This window comes from Bubalus kerabau, chromosome 11, assembly GCF_029407905.1.
Source record: "Bubalus kerabau isolate K-KA32 ecotype Philippines breed swamp buffalo chromosome 11, PCC_UOA_SB_1v2, whole genome shotgun sequence".
In the NCBI taxonomy this organism is placed as follows: Eukaryota; Metazoa; Chordata; class Mammalia; order Artiodactyla; family Bovidae; genus Bubalus; species Bubalus kerabau.
In genome coordinates this window covers 93,257,948-93,273,047 of record NC_073634.1, presented here as the reverse complement: position 1 = coordinate 93,273,047, position 15,100 = coordinate 93,257,948, and the positions used below count along the sequence as shown (strand labels likewise).

The 15,100-nt window shown below is 45.4% G+C and overlaps 1 long non-coding RNA gene across 1 annotated transcript; it reads right to left on the bottom strand.

Moving 5' to 3' along the window:
* Nucleotides 1-7,063: 7,063 nt before the first annotated feature.
* LOC129622553 (uncharacterized) lies at nucleotides 7,064-14,883 on the bottom strand. The gene is made up of 3 exons (XR_008700056.1): nucleotides 14,763-14,883; nucleotides 14,220-14,325; nucleotides 7,064-7,490 (listed from the first exon to the last, which is right to left on the bottom strand). It is a non-coding gene; the product is annotated as an uncharacterized LOC129622553 (long non-coding RNA).
* Between the last annotated feature and the right edge of the window lie 217 nt (nucleotides 14,884-15,100).

Here is a 15,100-nt window from a genome sequence, read left to right as displayed (position 1 = left end):
AAATGAACATATTTAAGGGCTTGCATCTCAAGAGAAACCTCAATAAACCATCAGAATTAAAAACCTTGGACCATGCTACGCAGTGAAAATTCCAATGGAGACATAATTGTGTATGTGTGTCCTTACTAAGATCGCTGGAGTTGCTTTTTAATTTAATTATTTATCTATTTTTTATTTTTAGCACTTTGGTTTGAAGTTTCATGAGTGTTGAGTTTTAGGACACCAGCAGCAACATAAACCATGGTATTTTTACTCATAGTGTTGTATAACAAGAGCTTTTTTTCCCAGTAAATCCAGTCATGTTAGGGCAGAAACACCCGCATCTCGAGCATAATGGTAGAAAAGATTTCAGTTTTACCTGTAGGTTCAAATGTTCAGACAAGAGGACATGGTTCAGCTAAACTTGATCTGGGATCAAATCCTAGCTCTATTGATTTTTACCTGAGTGGTATGGACACATTTCCTCACCTTTCTGACCCTCAATTTTCTATCTATAAGTATTTTCCTTGCAGGGTAGAGCATCCTTTACAGGATGATAGTGAGAGCTAAATAGAAGTCAATGGGGCTCATGATTCTAAATACTTGAGAAATGTGAGTTCTCCTCTGAGCCCCACAGGGGAACAGAACATATAAAACCTCTGTCACTGACTCACTGCCCTCACAGGCAGAGCCCATGTCTTATGCACTTTCTTATAGAATCTTTAACTCAACAGGGAAGTCCCATTTAGTCTATAGTTCCAAGGAGTCAGAATACATTTGCCTTTGACATCTAGCTCTACACACTCACCTTGGGTTGACTCTCTTTGATGATGCCAGAAAACAAAGCAAAGTTAAAACAAACAAAAATACCGCTTCTCTAAGCGGATGGTATAGGGGCGGCCTTCAGAAGCATGCCGCCATAACCCTTATGTGCAGACTTAGAGTGAAAGTGCTCAGGCAGTAACGGGTACTGCTGCTCTTCTGCAGACAGCACATGGCAGGCACTCTGAGAGGTCCTGGGTTTGGTTTGGTCTTGTTTTTAAATTTCAGTGAGTCAGATTTCATTATCATTAACTTCAATTTCTAATTCACCCCCAATAAATCAGTCAGCTCAAAATTCAAAACAATGATGGAGAAGAACATAGAAATTGACCAATGACATGGGCTTTGGATGCTTTTTGAAGGTGCTCAGATGGTTCTAGACTTTCCTCTAGAGAACGGACCACCATATGGAGGGGTCTCCAAAGCAGGAGAGCCTTGGAAATTGGCAGGGACATTCCGCTGGCTGGGACCAGGAAGGCTGCCCCACGGACCACCCTTTGTTGTCTCACCTTTATTCAGCTATGTGTCTATAGCCTGTTGTGGGTGTCTCCTCTGGAGAAGGAAACAGCAACCCACTCCAGTATTCCTGCTCGAGAATTCCATGAAGAGAGGAGCCTGGTGGGCTACATACAGTCCATGGGGTTGCAAAGAGTTAGACATGACTGAGTGACTAACACACACACACACACACACACACACACTTAGACATCACTAATACAAATATAGCACAAATGGAAGAGAAAGGGTCCCCTCGCCCACCTCCTTGACATGAGGTTTTTTTCTGGAAGCCCATTTTAATCATTCTCCCTGAGTGCAGACTTCATCATCGTCATCTATTGTAATCATCACAGATGTGGCTGAGAGGCGCCTGGAAGACTCACCTTCTCACTCTTGTGAGCTTTAGGAAGCTCCCAGGGTGGCTGGTTTGCCAGCTGGGAGCAGTGCATGCCCTCATCCACTTGCCCTCCCTCTGAGCAACTCTGGCACCAACAGTTGGCAGGTCAGCTGCTCAGGGACCCCAAGGGGGATGACACAGAGAGCTCTCTGGGTGCCAGCCCTTGGCTGCATATGTGGTTCACCCTGTCAGACCCTCCTGGCTCAAAGCTTGCAGAGGACACAAGATGACAAAGCATCTCTCGACCTTCGCTGTCGCTAGAGAGGACTTCTTGACTACTACTCAGAGCCATGAGGATTCCTCTGCCATGTGATCAACGCTGCCTGGTGTCCCTTTTGCTGCCATCTCAGTGGCCTCTGCAGGAGGCTCCCATACTCTGGTGACACCGCCAGCTGGGGCCTTGACAGTTTGCTCTGCAAACTCTTAGAGTGCTCTGAGAGGTGTGGGCTTGCCTTTGGTCTGCAGAGACTCCAAGCCCCTCATTTAATTAGTTTATTTAAATCCAGAATTTCTCTAGGTTATCAAAAGTGGTAGTAGAGATAGTGGAAAATTAATCCAACCAAAGATGTAGACATAGGGAAATGTTGATTTCCTCTTTCGGGGTATTAACATTCACAAAACTCTGCATTCCAATTATCCGTAAAATGATTTTAATTTTAAGTTTATGTCTGGTTTGGTATTCAAAGCAGACAATGGTTCTGTTGAAAAGAAATATGTAGGACAGCTATAGAAATTAGTACAGGCCCCTAGGCCCAGGGTCTTTCAAAGAAATGAGGCCAGACTCAAACAAACGCAGGATAAGGAAAAGGAAGAGGTAAACATACTTTGAAAATGCCTCCCTGCCTGCCACACCATAAAAATTCCTGTTCGGAGTCACCGCCAGCAGACGCCACCGTGTTTTATCTCGGTTGCCTGGTTTATTTTTTCATGTTTCTCTGCTGTAGTTACCAACTTTTAAAATTATAATCATATAGCATTTGTCTTGTAGTATTTTAAGTTTTCAGTAAATTTGTTAAAAAGATCACCCTCTGGGGACTGGGGGTAGGGTCATGTATTCTGAGAGTTGATTTCCTCCCACTTTAATTCTCAGACCTCCCTTGTCACTTGCATGGGAAAATTTCGCATGTGAGCTCAGAATCGCGGGGATGTCATTTGATGCTTTGGAGTCCCCTGGCCTGCCCTGGTCCCTCCCTGCATCCAGAAATCTCTCCCGGCTCCAAACAAGCCTCAGGGACATTGATCAGACTCACAAACCCTGTGCACGGGTTCCACATTGCAAGGGCTTATACAGCTCACTTTACCTAAGCCTCAAGATGCTGGAACCAAGAATCTATCAGGCATAGCTCCCAGCATCTACCAGCATCTTTCACATCCTCTTAGGTCTAGTCCAATTCTGAGAGGTAGTTAGGGAGGAGTAGAGCATCCCACAAAATGTGATGGCTTAAATAATGGTCCCATGGTTTTCTTACACATTTATGGTGAGGACAGGGCTAAGAGGGTGTAAGCTGGGCAGCTAGAAGGCCTCACCCTCCTACCTATCCTCTGCCCTTGAGTGTCTCCCAAGGTGGGGTACACCCTCCACAGCTTTTGCAGAGCAACATGCATGACACACAGCCGTCCTGACCAATGCCATCAGCTAAGGTAGCATGAATACGCCCCTTTCACTGAAAGGAGATCCAGGTGTAGTCCAGGGGAGGATGCCTCAGATATAAGCACAGATTCATGCTCAGACCGGTTTGTTGCAAAGGTTCTCCTGTTTTCTTTCATTCCCCTTGTTTGCTCTTGCTGGTGTTGGGACTACTTGCTTTGTTTCATTGATTGGTTGGATTCTGTTTCTTTTCATCATTGAAGCTGGCAGGTGGTCCAGCCAGGATGTAACCTCTGGCTGTTCTGATGCTGAACCCAAGTGGAGACTCAAGATCTAGACAGTCTTCTTGGTTTTGCTATTAAAGGATGCAGAGGAATTGACCTAAAGCCTAGAGGTCTGCTTTTCATTATGTCCACTCTGTCTTGTGCTCCTTCCCATGGAGGCTGTGTCTCCCACACACAGTGTGAAGATCTAGTCCTGGACTCACCATCTGGCTCCATCCAATTCCTGGCTTTTTGGCCTCACAGCTTAACTCTCACTTAAGACTTACTCTTTCACAGATAGAAGGGGACAACCATAATGTCTGCCTCATATCTCTGTAGGGGGATGGGGGGCCTCCATGAGGATGCTAGGTGAGCCCTTGGGGAAGCTATATTCCAATACACGGTCTTCTAGGTTCAGCATATGCCTGTATTTTGACCTGTCAGAACAGGAGAACCCCCTGCCTTCAAGACACTGTTCAAGCTAAGACGACGAGGAAATCAGCAGTGCTCTTAACGGAGTGAGACACAAGGCCTGCCAACATTCTGGGGGCCATGCAAGCTTGCTCAAGTCTCACTGGATTTTACAAGAGCGAGGAAACCCCCTCCAAAATGCAGACCAGCTGCCCCACCTGCCAGATGAGATATGCCTTCATAGTCAGGTTTGATTTGATTTTAAGGAAATATAGCAATGTACTCTTATTTTTAGAACTATATCTTGCCATAAGAAACATACAGTGCAGTCCTCTGTAATTCTCCAACAAAATTGCAAAATATCACAATCCTTTGGAAGGGAAAATTACTTCGAAGTTAACCGGCAGACTCAAAACACTCATCCCTGTACACATGTGGTTCCTTAGTTTTCCTGAGATCATTCCTTCCCATTTTTGACGACACCCAGATCCATTCTGTCCCCCAAGGCACACGCCAGCCTATCTTTCAACACGTATTGCATGTCTACGTGGCAGGCAAAACACTAGAGCTTCACTTACATTGTCTCATTTCATCTTCATATCATCTCTGCCAAGGAGATGCTCTTACTATAGAAAGCAGATGAGGACATTGAGGATAACTTCAGTTAAGTAGGTCACCCCAAATAATGCACGTATCAATTTTTATTTATTTTTTTAAAAATGAGGTCATTACAGGAAAGGCTGGAAGCATTTCAGTCATCATCCTGCAGCACCCCTGATGGGCCTTTTCAAGACCTGGGTGGACACTTCAAGGTGAGGCCATGAAGGAGGACCCCACGATGAGCCACCAGGGCTCGCTCTGAGGGCACTGGGACTCCTGCTTCAGATTCTGGCTCTGGCCAGGCCCCACCTCCACCCACCTCCACATTCAAGTCCCATAAATTCTGCAGAGACAACTCCTGCTGGGTCTTCAGCTCCTTCAAACCCTGGCTCGGTCATCCCTGAGGTGACCGGCCAAGTCCAGGGAAAAAGAGACACACACTTATGTGTCAGGCTCCCGTGCTTTGAGATTTCTTCTTCCTAAGTCCTTACAAGGTCCCTGCGAAGTCCCATGCTCATCATTTCAATTCAGAGACAGAACATGGGGGCTGGACGATGTGAGTGGAGTCTCCCAGCTTAACAAGGAATCAGGGCAGAGGCGAGGGTCCCACAGTCTGTGGCTCACACCCAAGCAGGACCATCTCGTCTGTGCTCAGCAGAGACCCAGGAAGGGCCACGTGGATGCGGATCCTGCAGTGATTCCCCTCCGTGCACTGACTTTAAAGTGTGATTAAGGACTTGCTCTCTAATTATTAACATGTTTTAAACATTTTCTCCTCAAGGAGATAATGAGTTTAAGGTGGTACCCCCATGATTGAGTATTTCTTCTTGAATTCTGTGCTTGTCCTGGTTGCTGGCCACATGATAATATTGAAGAGGTAATTATTCATTAGGTGGCCAGTCATGATTTTAAATGGCCTTCTCTGGGATGTGAAGAGGAATTTTGCTATCCTTGAGGCATAAAATTTAAAAAGTTAAGTATCCGTGAAAGACAAACCCAAAAGAAGTGCTATTACCTTTGCCTTGCTACATGCTCGGTTAAAACACTGAGTGGTCAGAAAAGATGGCTGCCATGTTGACCCAACAACCAACAGACATGGCTTCCTCGTCTGCGTTATCACTGACAGCCGTATAGCTAAGTTTATGACACCTATTGTAACTCAGAGTGCTTGTAGAAATTGTGGACAAAGTGTTCATTCTCTTTGCAGAATTTAGGGAGAACATTTGTCATTGACCCATGCCTTTGACACAGTCAGCGTTATTTATCCCAGACTATTTCTCCCTCTTCCATGCCTAACTGTGTAGTAAACATACCTTAATCTTTCTCTACCTCGGTTTTCTCATCTGTAAAGTGGGGCTCCTTACACCTGCCTCACAGAACAGCAGACCCTACATCACACAGTTGTTGTGAGAATTAGGAAGGAGACAAGATGGAGGAGGAGAAGGACCTTGAGCTCACCTCTGCTCAGGAGAACACCAAAACCACAGCTAGCTGCTAAATAACCATCAACAGTTATGGTGAGAATTAAATGAACAGCTGAGAACAATTCAGCACAGTACCTAGAATATTGTAGTCATGAACCAAATATTTGCTCTAGGAAGGTTAGACATAAGAGATGCTGGTTCAATCCCAGGGTCAGAAAGATCCCCTGGAGGAGGTCAGAGCAACCCACTCCAGTATTCTTGCCTGGATAAGCCCATGGACAGAGGAGCCTGATGGTCTGCAGTTCACAGGGTTGCATAGAATCGGACACAACTGAAGCGACTTAGCATGCACGCAAGCGCTCATTGTGTTTAGCTTAAATCCCTCGGTAAGTGTTAGCCTAGTAACAATTGATTTTTGAAGGGGAGCTAAGAGTTATTACTTTTTAAACCTCTTTGCATTCATTTTTTTTTTCATCAGCATCTATGCTTACTTATTTTATAGCCATTTAACATGAAGAACCGACCTTTTATATCACATTAAAAGATGAAGATGGACAGAAAATGATAATGCCAGGTTGAGATACACATGCTGTGTGGTCAGGTAGGTTTCCTCACTAACTAAACAAGTGGATTTCAAAATAAAAGGCAAAGGATCCCCAATTGTACTGTTGGAAAAAAATAATAGGATTTCTATACATATTTGCTTTCCTCTAACATGTTAAAAATAAACTGAGCTGTCCTGAGAGTTCATGTACAGATCTTGGCAAGCTATATGTAGAAAAGGAAGAATGAGGGGCTTTCCTGGTGGTCCAGTGGTTGAGACTCCATGCTTCCACTGCAACGGGGTTAATACATGGACAGAACTAAGATCCCACATGCTGCGTGGTACAACCAAAATATAAATAAATAAAATCTAAAATATTTTAAAAAGAAAGAATGAATACATTTATGTATTAGGAATAAAAGCTTTTTTTTTTTTTTTTTTTTTTGCTAATTGAGCTTCAGGATCAGAAATTTCCAGGCTGCAGATTTAGTGATGGGCACCAGTGACGTGGGTGGAATTCAAGGTGGCACAGATATGGCCAAGTACTTAGACCAGGCTCTGTGACTCCTGAGCACTGCCTTCCGGAGTGTGAGAACTGGGTCCCCCAAGGCAGGTGCAAGGTCTGACATATTGTACAAGCTCAATAAACGTCAGCTGCTATTTTATTCTGATTAGCGAGGCCCTATGCTGAGTGTTCTATGATATCACTTCTAATTAACCCTCATGACAGTCATCTACAAGGACGCCATATTCTTCTATTTCAGGCACAGCCACCAGGGAGAGTGTGGGATTCGCTCAGTCAGGCAGCGTCTTCTCCCCAGAACTGGAGTTACAACCGGCATGTCAGGTGTACAGGCCCGGCTCTCCCGCGTTTTGTCCTCACCTGAATGGAGCCAGAGGCAGAAGTGTCTGCCATCCAGTGAACTGAGGGCTTCCCGGGTGGCGCAGTTGGTAAAGAATCCACCTGTCAAGGCAGGAGAGTCAAGGGCTGTGGGTTTGATCCTTGAGTTGAGAAGATCCGATGGAGTGGGAAATGGCAACCCATTCCAGTATTCTTGCCTAGGAAATGCCATAGACAGATGAGCTTGGCGGGCTGCAGTCCATGGGGTTGCAAAGGGTTGGACATGACTGATCACGCATTGCAAATGGACCCAGACGCAGAAGTGTCTGCCGGCCAGTGAACTGAGGAGATTGGTGAAAGGGCCTGGTCTCTCCAGCCCACTCAGTGGGCTACGTAGGGAGGTTCCAATCTCCATCCCTTCGTGGAGCTGATTTTAGGACTCAACAAAAACAAAAACACACAGCACAGATGATGGGTTTCATAACCGACCACACAATCGAGGCCCCAAAGTGGAAGAAAGGAAACACGGGCTTCGGAGCCACACTCCTGGGTGGGGACCCAGTCCTCTGCTCTCTTTGTTTGGAAACTGGGGTCTTTCTTGCTTTCTGTGTCTCTAAGAGATGATAATACCTAGCTAGCCCTTAGGGACTTTGAGATAATCCAACACAATGTAAATTCCTTATGCATAGATCACTGAAAAAAAAAAAAAAGTAATAGCTGCTACTCCATTTTACTTTTCTTTATGAAAGGAATAAATGTGTTCAACTGAACTACACCTGAATCTTGAAAGACAAGTCAGCTGTCTTACAAAAAGCCAGAAACCCTACCCCAGACAGAAAGGAACATAATTCTTATTCCACGTCCCTTCCTTAATGCCTTCTCTTCACATCACAGACCCAAGCAGGACCTTGGAGACCCCAGCCCTTTCTCATTTCTTAGTTACAGGAAATGAGGTCACAGGGTTTATATTTCTGACCTAGAGTTGTGCAGTGAGCGCGCGCCAGCGTCAGGACCCCGGGACTCTTCCTCCGTAAGCCTCTCCCCGCCTCCTCGCTCCCTCCCTCGCGCCCTCTCGTCTGCCTCCTTCCTGGCCCTGGCTTTCCTTACCCGGTCCCCTCCACCCCAGCCGCCTCCCCACCAATCTACCAAGCCTGAGACTCCAAACCTTCGCAGAGTCCATGCAAAAGGTGGGCTGCGTAACGAAGGTGCACGGCCTTGTGGGAGCGCTGTGCTAGTGGATCCTGTGCGTGGCTCTGGACCACGTCTCCAGTCCTGCCTTGATCCGTCTCTCCTGTGTTCACTGGGGTGGTTACTCTGGAGTTCTCGGGAACTTACCCAGATCCTCAAACCATTCCATGTACAGTATGATGCTGGCTACCTGGAAACCTTTCAACACGTGAGTGGTACCAGACATGCACAAATGACCACGAGCACATGCGGTTCACACATGCACACACAGACACCTGTGCCCTCACACACACAGCTCACATGTACACACACACGTGCACTCATTACACAGCTCAAATACTGCACACACAATTCAAGGTGTGCACATAGGCAAACATGCATACACACACAGAGCTCACATGGCACACATGCACACAGGTGCACACACTCAGCTCACACAGTACACACACACACATGCACACACATATACACAGCTCACACATGCCACCCCTACATGTGCTCACACACACAGCTCACACGTATGTACGCATGTGCACTCAAACATAATTCAAACACTGCACACATAATTCTCAGTGCACACACAGACAAATGCGCATACATTCATACACATGGAGCTCACATGGCACACACACACACTCAGCTTTCACAGGGCACACACACACATGCACATGTGCACACACAGCTCACACAAGCGTGCACACACCCAGAGCTTTTCCAAGCCATGTCATCTATTTTGCACCCCAGCCCTGAGTGATTGATCATATGAACCAAAAAGCATGTGCAGCTCCATCTCCTCTGAAGACAACCTGTGAGACAGCCTCCCTGAGCTGGTGAGAGTGGCTGGCATCTGCAGACGTGGAAACCACTTACAGATATTATAAAACCCACTCTGTGTCATGATGATTGCTGACAGCTAGTGTCTGTCAGCTAGGGAGAAAAAGGATAAGAAAAGAAAGGCTTTGCCCCCCACTAAGGTGTCTCCAGCTGGTGAGGCTGAGCCCCTGGTGTCCAGGAAAGATGCTCCATCTTGTCTGTCCAGAGGCTCCAGCAAGTCCTTCTGAGGCCAAGCACGCCCCGGCAACCAGGTGCCGGGGTTCCCCCCTCCCCACGGTTCCTGCATCCTTCACCCCTAACCCTTTTGACTGACGAGCGAGAACGGTACCTGGGAACAAAGGCTGTTACATAAAATCCAAGGCAGCATATTAATATTTCATTAGCATTTCTTTTCTCTCTCAGGCTGACTGGCAGCTCAGTCAAGATAGTGGCAAAGCTGATTTTAATTATTATTTTTTTCAACCTGCATCGCTTCCCTCACTGCCTTTTCCTGCTGTAAATCAGTCAGAATGTTCCCCTTCATTATTACCATAAGCGCTCAGCAGTCTCTAATTACTCCAAAGAATTTCTTATCTTTGATTTCTAAAGCTGAAATTTTCAAGAGAGAAGGAGGAAGAGGGAGAAAGCCGCAATTAACCATGCAGCTGTTGGTCAGCTGCCCGAGTCTAGAACAGCACTGTCCCTGGCTGCTTGCTGGGCCGTTTGGGGCAACCGGATGCAGGAGTGATGTGAGGGTCTTCGTATCAGGGAGAGCAATGTGGAACAGCCCCCATCACTTCAGGCACACTCCTCAGAATCTATTTTTAATATCAAGATGATGAAAGAGCAGGCTGGAAATGTATGGAGAACACGTGCTAAATATGCCACCTTGCATCCCAGCTCCCAGGGAGGAGGCTGCCCCTGCAGCCTGGAACACCAGGCTAGAGCACTCCCCAGGCACTCTCCATCACCTGAGCCTGCAGCCTCCAGACTCAGCCAGACACATCTCCTGCCAGGACATATCAGAGACCACCTCTCAGAGACCTCTCTGCCAGGCAGACAGCATCCCTGGGCTGCTTCCCTGGAAACAGTTCTCCCCTCCCCTGGAGAGTGCAGAGCAGAGAAGAGGGACCATCTCAGATGAGTGATGAAAAATATATAATCTCACCGCCCTGGAGGCACATAGCCTTGTCATTAGATATAAAAAGCTTCTTTCAGGGGATTGCATTAGCTTCCTGGTATTATGACTTACAAGAGGAGCAAAATGCAAATTGAGGGTTTTCATGATAATCGGTCTTTTCTCTATTTCCCCAGAATTGAATCTGCCTCTGGCTGTCTCTTTGAGTTTTATTGTGTTGACGAGTCTCAAACTGATTATTCCTTGGAAAATAAGGAAATAAACAGAAATGAAGATAGAACACAGGGCATCTATCTAATAGAAATATTACCGATAGCTGGGATCCAGATAATATTTGTGCTCACGTTCTCTTTGGGGTGGCATTCCCATCTGGGTAGTGGGGGTCGGTGTAAATGGGAGAGACGAGGACAACTGAAATTAAGCCACGGGTACATTCCAGACCAGCTGTGCTATACAGACGTTCAACCCCAGTGGCCCTCTCATAGGCTGATGGGGGGAGACCACCTGCACTAATGAGCCTGTGATTATTCAGCCCCTCGAATGGCTCATGTGGGCATCCCCTCTGGAGGGCAGCGCTGAGGTTTTATTGAAGGCAAGGCTGAAGATTTATGAGGCAGAAAGCACCTCAATCAGGGACTAGCTGAAACCTCTGCAACTCATTCAAATCTTGATGACCAAGTGTTCAAAGTGCAGTTTGAAAAGGTGAGACACCATCCCCATCACCCTGACTTGCTACAAGCACTTGGGGTGGGAAATCCAATGGACACGTGAGCCCCGTGAGGCTACCGGCAAGGGTCGTCCCACGGAAGCATCCTATAAAGTGACGTGAGGTATCAGGAATGCTCGGAAGCCCTTCTGAATCCTGACTGCAGAGGAGACTGGGGTTTGAGCGGCAGAGTCCATGGGAAAACCAAAATCAGGGAGGTGGGAGTGCAGAGTGCCCTGCTCTGACATTCAGGGGGCTCTCAGCTGTGCAGAAAGCCCCTGAGAGCCCCGCTCCCCCACTCTCTCTTTCATCAAATGAGCAGGATGCTCTGCCCTGCCTGCCTCATGGTGTTCATGAAGAGAATCCAGGTAGACACACCAGGACCAAAGCAAAGGCAGTAAAATAAACCTCTTGCTTTCTGACGAATGCAAGGTTATATATATTTACATCCATGCAACATTTGATTTGACTGCACCTGGGTAAAGACGAATTTGCCCTTGATTAGACTCTTCCTCTCTGAACCAACTACCTTACTATTTAAAAAATATGTTGTCCTATTTCCTAGTCTACTGCATTTTTATTTAATCAGGATCCTGTGTCTTTTCCAGGATCTGAGGTATCATTCCTTCAAAAATTAGTTTTGACTTGATATATGGTTGAAGAATATAAGGGTGTCCCTGGTGGCTCAGCAGTAGAGAATCCACCTGCCGTGCTGGAGACCTGGGTTCGATCCCTGGCTTGGGAAGATCCCCTCGAGGAGGGCATGACCACCCACTCCAGTATTCTTGCCTGGAGAATCCCATGGACAGAGGAGCCTGGCGGGCTACAGTCCATGAGGTCACAAAGAGTCAGACATGACTAAAGTGACTGAGCACGCACACATGGAGAAGAATATAAATTTCTCACTGCCTATTGAATTAAGCGTCATGTCTTCAGAACTTCCAGGCACACACAGTTCCACATTGGTTTAAAGAAATGGCGTGATCAGTTTGGGGCTCACAAGGCTCTCTCTCTGTCAGTGATTTAAAGTGGGAGGCACTGACCCAGGCATGAACAAGCCGCTGAGTCAGCACAGTCAGGAGGAAATGCGCAGCTCTGGTTTCTCCATCTGTAAAATGAGATTGATAATCTCTTGCCGCCATTACTCCCAAAGAGGGTGTGTGAACACGGCTGGGGTGACGTCTGCTGAGAGCTTCGCCTGCTCGGAGAGGACGCACAGCCATATCCACTGGGTCCAGCAGCTACTAATTAAAGCGGTATACACAGAATAATAAGGGTTGTGATAGGGTTGGTTCTCCCCTACACTACACTGCTGTGGTGTCCAGAGCAGCTGTGCATGTATTCTCTACCTTTGCAGAGAAAGAAATTGAGAGGGAGGGGGTCAGTCGTTAACTAAAGTGATGAAGCTAATAAATGCCAGCTCACAGCTGGCATCTAGGAGTCCATTCCCCACACTGACCTTTACACTTTGTCCTCTGCCATCTCCTTGCTCAGTCCTGACTCGGAATACTTTTTTTTTTTTGGCCCTCCTGGAACTGGAAAATTGGATTATGAGTCAGGAGACCTAGAGTCTACCCCAGGACTTCCTTGGGAAACTTCTTCATGTCTAAGAATATGGGGCTGTTCACTTATAAAAATTTGATGCCATCTGAAATTCAGTAAGGCTTTTCCAGTCCTAAACTTGAATGCATGCCATAGCATCACATAAGGATGTAAAGGAAGGAAGAATAAATACCTTTTACTGGATCTATTACATAGTATACTTTTACTATATATTTTTGTTTGCATAAATCATGTAATGTGTGATACTTAGTACATTTTAAAAATTGGGTATTTGAAACAAAATTCATTTCTGAGAAATCTTACTATAAAACACAACAGAATATGAAAAAAAAAGATCTGAATTATTAAAGTTAGATTTAGACTCTTTGAAGACTGCTGCTGCTGCTGCTAAGTCGCTTCAGTTGTGTCCGACTCTGTGTGACCCCATAAACAGCAGCCCACCAGGCTCCCCCATCCCTGGGATTCTCCAGGCAAGAACACTGGAGTGGGTTGCCATTTCCTTCTCCAGTGCATGAAAGTGAAAAGTGAAAGTGAAGTCACTCAGTCGTGTCCGGCTCTTAGCGACCCCATGGACTGCAGCCCACCAGGCTCCTCCATCCATGGGATTTTCCAGGCAAGAGTATTGGAGTGGGGTGCCATTGCCTTACCTTTTTTAAATTAGAGGATACGACAGCATACAGTGGGTAAGTAAAGTCCTCAGGATTAAAAAGCTATGGGAAGTTTTTAAAGATAAACTTAATTTTAAAAATTCTGACTTTTACATTTAAAACCAGAGTTGAAGGTACTCCAATCCCAAGTAAAAACAGGCAGATTGGTGTAAAAGTAGGCATTAAAAACCTAACTTCTAAAAAAGCCTTTCTTATTTTCCAAAAGTTTGTCCTTTTAATTTTATTTATTTTGTTTGCTAAAGACCTTTTATTTCCTAAAGTTCCTGTCAAAATACAAATCTGTAATGTGAGAACACCATACACTTTTCATTAGATTTTCCTATCATCAATCTGTTAAATTCCCTTGTTCACCAAGAGTTTGGGAAAATCTAGTCAAAGAAAAAGTGATTATTGAAGGGGAAATTAGAGAGAGAAGGAAACACCCAGGAGAGTAGAACATTCCAGGATACACGTGTTTCTAATGGGTAGTGTAACAGCTGAGAACATCTCTGTAATGGAGGGAACTAGCCAAAATTCCTCTCTTTCTTTACCTGGAGCTGAGCCTGAGTTCCAAGGTGACAAATCACACTTTCCAACTCTGAATATCATGAACAAGACTTACCCCAAACAGCTAATTTTCTAACAGGAGAACTTAGATGTTATGACTCTGATGCATTAAAAGGAAAAGATAAATTAGAATCCACTCAAGAATGTGCGCTGTGCACATGTTCTTGACTGAGGGAGATGACAAGGGATATGATAGAGACAAAAAATACCAAGACACAAGTCTTCCTCACCTCTGGCTTTCAATCCTGTAGGAAGACTGAAATATATGTTCCTATCCTCTGAACACAGTATAATCAGCTCTTCACTCTTTAAGTGCTTGTTTGTACCCAGAAGCTCCTGGAAAGCAAGGATTATACCTTAATTTCTGAAAGCTCTCTCTGTTGACTCTGATACTAAAGTACAGTTAAGCAATATTGGTTACATTAATGTTAGAGGTACTAAAGCAATGTAATTTTAATTTTTGACAATTAAGTAGGTAGGACAGATACTATAGAACATTTTCTGGGATAAGTAGTCATTGAGGTGGGCTTTAAATACCCTGTTAGCAGAACTACATGGGTGTTGGGTATCCATGCTTATATAAAACCCCAATGCTTTCCCGGCAGAACTTTTTTATGAATCATTAAGCTTTTGTGTTGCCTCCTTTCTCTGCCGGGAAATAATTCTCAAAACCTAAATCTGTTTAATCTAGAAGAAACCACTATTCGTATACTTCAGTTAGCCAAGCTACAAAGATGGCTTGCATGCAGCCTAGGATAGCAACCACCCCCCACCTCCAAATTTGTGCTTTCGTATCTTCGGTGGTGGTCACCCAGGCAAACAAGAGGGTAATGTAGGTGGTAGGTTTGTTACTTCTGGTACAGCTGGGCTCTGGTATCTAACAGAGAGAAAAGATGTCAACAATTTGTGAGGCATAGCACCTGGAATAGGGGTCCAGCTGCCAGTACTTAAAGTCTCAACAGGAATTCAATGCATGAAACAAATATAATAACACAAATTTCAACTGGTATAAATCTTTTCAATACTGAATCTCACATGGCTTGAATATTCTCCAGCTTTGAAAGAGAGGGAAATAGAAGCATACAGAATGATTTGAGAAATAGAATGTAAA